Raw genomic sequence first — 6000 nt, forward strand, 5'->3', positions numbered from 1 at the left:
CGCCGCCGCATTGGGTGCGTGACATGGTTTAGACCATGAACCAGCAACAACCTCCATGAACCCCTCATGATCTGTCCAAAAAATTTCAAACCGAAAAAGCCTGGACCGTGGGATGCTTGATTCAATCATGACCACCCAAGGAATGTGGTCAGACACTGGCTTCCCCAGGGGCAAGACCATTGTGTTAGGGTATTTGGTGGTCCAATTAGACGACGTGAAAAACCAATCTAATTGTTCAAGCAGAGGATCATCTTGCATTTTACTCCATGTGTATGCACGGCCTTTAACTGGTAGTTCCATTAGTGATTGTGCGCGGATGATCTCATTGAATAGTAGCATGTCCGCAGCGTTGCCACCTGACTTGTTTCTGTTATTCGTGGAGCGAATAAAGTTAAAGTCACCCAGAATTAACCAATTGTCATCATCAGGGATATTAAGCTCAAAAAGCCAGTTTGTAAAGTCTAGTCTGCGCTGACCAGAACAGGGGCCATAAACATTGATTAGATTCCACGAATCATGTGACTGCGTGGCCACGAAAGAGATCCCAATGGAAAAAGAATCCACAAACCAAGATGTACCAGTAAAAACAGCACTATTCCAGATAACGATGAGGCCCCCAGACACCCCCACTGACGGTGCAAAAACAAATTTATCGAAGCGCTTAGGGCAGAAAGCCTTGATAAAAGCAGGATCGAAGGATTCACGTTTAGTTTCCTGGATACATATCACAGAACAACCGCTAGTATCAATCGCATTCCTAACAACCAAAAGTTTGTCATCAGAGTTTATGCCTCTGATGTTCCACGAGAGCACATTCCACGTTTTATTCATCAGTCGGGTAGCCTTCAGTGCTCAGCTTCCCCGGACGAGCTCTGATCATCCAGCAGCTTGTCACGGGAGATGGCTTCCGGACGAATTCCACAACTGCGCCCCATCTGTTGAAGATCCTCGATCGACATTGGCTGGGGGCAATCGGCAATGGGAACCTGCACAGGAGCAGCAGCCAAAGAAACAACATTGACAAAAGGAATGTCTCTAGGTTTCACCCTTGATTTTGAACGCCTTGCTTCCGGAGCATGGTTGATTTTGAAACCATCATACTTGTTGGATCTGTTGCTTCGTCTGACAGTGGTTGTGTCCAGTGGCACTAATATGTTACTATGTTGATGAGTATTGAACACAGAGGAAGACGCCAGCACCTGGAGCGCAGTAGACTGGTCTGATGAAAGCATCATCTGAGTCTCCTCATCCGCTGAGATGAGCTGTGGAAGCGCCTTGAGGCCAGGAGATTGTTCCGGTAGATCCCAATTCATAGCATTGGAACGAGCCCTGGGTTTAGGCGAGAGCACACCAGGTGGGACAATGACTCTCCCCCCCTGAAGGGCAGAAGCAAAGATCCTTGAGAAGATGTCAGGTTCCGGCACCATACACTCAATCCAAACTGCCGCCGCTGCATTAAGATGATTCTGAATAATCTGAAAGGGATTGAGGGATATTATTACAGGAGAATTGTGTTGCAGGGTGATAGTGGGCGTATAAATGCGTTTGAGCATGCCCCCAATCCATAGCAAGAACTCATAATCAACTGCAATCTGAAGAAAAAGAGAGTTTCCTCCAGCCCTGACGAACTCCCTCCTCGCTGCAGGACTGCCATTCACAAATCCATCAGCCAAAGCATCTACTGTTTGAAACTCCAAATCAGATGACCAAATGTCAGATAAATTATCTTGCACATTATGCTCCGGGTCCACACCATCCATGAGGGACGGACCATCATACTGAAAGAAGGTCCTAAAGCTGAAACCAGTGTAGGGTGGAGATACCACAGGCCACACACCCCACCCATTGTTCTGAACATCATTAACTGGTTCAGGAGCATTCCAGGCCTCCGCATTCAAAGCATCCTGAGTAACCATCTCATCAATCCTTGCTTGTTGCATGAGGGTATAGTAAGGGAGCTGGTATGGGTGTGGAGATGCATTCAAAAGTGGTGGAGTGTCCTCATTGCCAACCAAGTTCGGTATAGTATTCCTGCCATTCAGAACATAAACTGGTACGGACCATGAACGAGCAAGACCCGGTAGTAAGCCAACTCTAGTAATGACCAGACTATGCGGCACCTCCGCAACATCTTTGATATGGCATTTGACAAGGACTCTGGCCTTGTTCTGACCCGGGCGGGGCCAGGCAAGCATTTTCCCAAAGTGTGAGACTGCCTTATGAACATAATGCTCTGTTTGGTAGTCCAGTGGAAAAGCAAGAAACATGACCCAAGCTTCATATTCAAAAGCAGGCATACGCATATTGATGCTCTCATCATGCGGAACTAGTCAAAAAGTGGAATCCTCAGACAAAGCATGCGGACCTTCTCTAATGGCAGCATCTCTACTCTCCATATCCGCAAACACAACACATCCAATCCCCAGCGGGTAAACAAAGTCATCTAGCAGCTCATACTGTAAATCTCCAACAATAATGCGGCAGACCTCAGCTAGCCATAACTCCTTCTGATGATCAGGGACCGGAGGGTGGACGGAGACAATGGCGTACCTATCATGATTCAGAGGCGGATCATCCACCACTATGACATGTCTCTGGACCCGGTGAGCCGGCCCGCGATCAAAGGTAGATCCGTCTGGAGCGAAGGCGAAGGGGCTCACGGGGAAGTTCGCCATGAGTGACGAAGCCGGGGACTGCTTGAGAGATTTCGCCGGAGCAGGGGATGGAAATTGCTTGCTGGGAGCCGATGGGGAGAAGAGTCGAGATGGCGGAGGCGTGGGTGTAGAACTCGAGGAGAGCGTCGTAACACTCGATTGGGGTTTTTGGCAGGCAGAATTGACTACACCCTGACCGGGTAGGCGTATCGTCAAGCAATGGGGGTTAGCCACTTCCGCGTGGAACGGGATATTCTGTTGCCGTTTCGAAAGGCAACCACCATGCGGATCCCCAGTAGCACGGGCCATACCAACATCCACAGAGATACCTACCTCAGATGCACCCGCGGTAACCCGAGGCAAGATCCTCATTGATTGTGGTAGATTTTTCTTTTTCCAAGCCCATCGGGGTAGAGAGGCACAAGCCGGAAGCTTACGTGACTTGTGGCCCAAACGATGACATAGAGGACAGCGACGAAGCCCAGGACAAAGCCTGGTAATGTGGTTAACTGCAGAACATGCATTACATTGAGGGCCCAAAGGGTTCAGGCCTACTTTGCATGGCTCATGCTTGCGAGCATCAGTACGTGTAGACGTGCAGGCACATGTCCCAGAAATATCCCCACAACCTTGACAAAATATTCTAGTACACGAATCATCAACATGACCGAGACAATCACAGAGAGAGCAATGCAAAAGTCTTTTGTAAATGTATTCCTTGGAGGGGACTGAAGTGATTTGCACCAGAAGCTTAACACTATCATTATCATAACCGGCCTGCCAGCCGTCGAGAATAGCAAATAATTTCTCATCCGAAATTGAATCCCATAATCCCATAATATATCCTTCCCCACGAAAAGATGGCAACCGTCCAGGAATATCGTGAGAAATAGGTACCGATATGGAACCAATCCGAAAAGAATCCTTAGAATCCGGAGGTGAAAAACTACCAAAGAAGATCCAATCTGAAGGCTCGCCGGAATGCAAGTCCGTCGGCGGCTTAATGAAACCCAAATTCTGCAGAACTGGTAGTGAGGCGGGATCCAGTGATAATTTACTCTGAGTAGAGAGCCATTTAGATTTGATCGCCGGGCCAGGTGATGAAGCCAGACCAGTTAGCTCAGAATCAGCGTGCCAAGAATGAATTAGTGGACGAGAAACCCCAGATTGATGAAGGTGAAAATGGCAGATGAAGTCCGGCCAAATTCGGTCTCTCAAACCGAAAATGAAATGTCCCACACGATTTGAGGCCACTGAGAAACGAAAATGCCGATCACCCAAGCGCAAGACATTAAAACTGGCAGCGAGACCTCCAATACATGACTGAAGAGCCAAACCCACCGAATCCACCGAGAGGGGAAAAGAGGCCGAAGAGAAGGAAGCTTCAAGGAAGAACTCCTTGGAGCCGGGGTTGGGGACGAAGTGAACCGTAGATCCAAACCTAGCACGCACCTGTGCTTCAACCTTGAGGCCAGGGGAGAAATCCCAGTGGAGAAGGCCGTCCATTGGGGTCGTCGAGAGGCGATCGTAGGGTTAGACCCTAGAATCGCCATGAGAGTCGCCTGAGGTGGGTGGAGGAAGGAGTCGCCATCTCGTCGAGAGGAGAGCCTCTTGCCGGCGGGATCGCCTGGATCTCGAGAGTCGGCAAGAAGGAAGCTTATCTAAGAGAACAACTGTTCGCGGCGCTCAGGGTTCCTCAAGCTTCTCCGGTTCTTCTTCAAGCGGCAACTCCTCCAGCGGTGGCCGCGGTCAGCCTCCACACCGTCGTATCTGCTTGGGAGGTGGTGGCGTGTCTGCCCGCCATCGCGCCCCGATGGAGCGTGAAAGGGAGTCTGCCTGAGCCCCGTGGGCGGATCGAGTCCTCCCTGCAGGCCGGTGTGAGGCGAGCTGCGCCTGATTTGTTCTTTCTTTTCCTTTTTCCTGCGCAAAAAGATAGTAGTGTGGAGCCCCGCGGGGGCGTGTTTGGGTTATTGCCGTTAATCATCATTTGCTTCCGCTATCATGCCTTCCGGCTACGTGCCCGCGCGTGGGTAGTTCCCGGCCTCAGCCGTGGGGGGCGACCGACCCAGGCCCTATGTTCGTGTCGCGGTACCCGTGGGGCACGGACTGGAGGGGTGCTCCTGTAATGGACCCAGGTCGCGAAACCTTTGAATGACTAGGATAGGAACACTCACGAGGGCGCTCGGTTGTCCCCCTCCCTCGCGAGGCCTTGCAAAAGAGAAATCAAGGCGGGAGAGCGAAAAGTCGAAGAACCACAAGCCAAAGACGGCAACATCTTCAATAAAACTTCGAATGAGAAGGAGCAAGCCAACTGCGGAAAGCAAATGAAAAGCCCGTCCGGCACCTAATCTAGTCTTTGACATCTTCTCACCAGCGCAGAGCTAAGTGCTGCCACTGGGCGTGGGAGGGAGCCCCAGGGCCTGAGGCCGGCGGTCCTGAGACTCCGGGGCGTTTACAGCCCCAACTCATTATTACGTGAGAGTGTCACGGGCGGTGAGCTTCATAGGCATTGGCCTTCTTCACAGGCTCCGAGACTTTTCCAAAACGCGACAGCTTCATAGGCATTCACCTTCTTCACAGGCTCTGGGCCTTTTCCAAAACGTGACAGCTTCATAGGCATTCGCCTTCTTCACAAGCTCCGGGCCTTTTCCAAAACGCGATGGCTTCACAGGCATTCGCCTTCTTCACAGGCCCCGGGCCTTTTCCAAAACGCGATGGCTTCACAGGCATTCGCCTTCTTCACAGGCTCCGGGCCTTTTCCAAAATGCGATGGCTTCACAGGCATTCGCCTTCTTCACAGGCTCCGGGCCTTTTTAGGGGTAGAACCTCCGGAGGTGCTGGATGTTCCATGCGTTCTAGACTGGCACCCCCTCCTGAGTCTCCAAGCGCGCGGAGCCGGACCTGGAAACATGAACAACTTTGAACGGGCCCTCCCACATGGGAGAGAGCTTGTGCAGCCCCTCCCTCGAGAGAACCCGCCTGAGCACAAGGTCTCCTACCTCGAGATTTCTGGGGCGGATGTTGCGGTAGTGATATCGCCGAAGTGCTTGTTGGTACCTCGCCGCTCGTAGCGCGGCTTCTCGGTGACGTTCCTCCCCCAGCACGAGGTCCATCCCCCGCATGGCGTCCTGCTGCGCCTTGTCGAACTCCAGGACCCGTGCGGAGATACGTCTCACCTCGTGAGGGAGGACCGCTTCGGCTCCGTAGACCAGGAAGAACGGGGTCTCTCTAGTCGGCTTGGTCGCGGTTGTGCGGATGGACCACAACACAGACTGAAGCTCGTCGTACCAACCTCTGCTGCAGGCCTCCAGCTTCTTCTTGAACGTCCTGGTCTTGAGGCCCCTCA

The sequence above is a fragment of the Triticum dicoccoides genome, chromosome 3A (genome assembly GCF_002162155.2).
Source record: "Triticum dicoccoides isolate Atlit2015 ecotype Zavitan chromosome 3A, WEW_v2.0, whole genome shotgun sequence".
NCBI classification, from domain to species: domain Eukaryota; kingdom Viridiplantae; phylum Streptophyta; class Magnoliopsida; order Poales; family Poaceae; genus Triticum; species Triticum dicoccoides.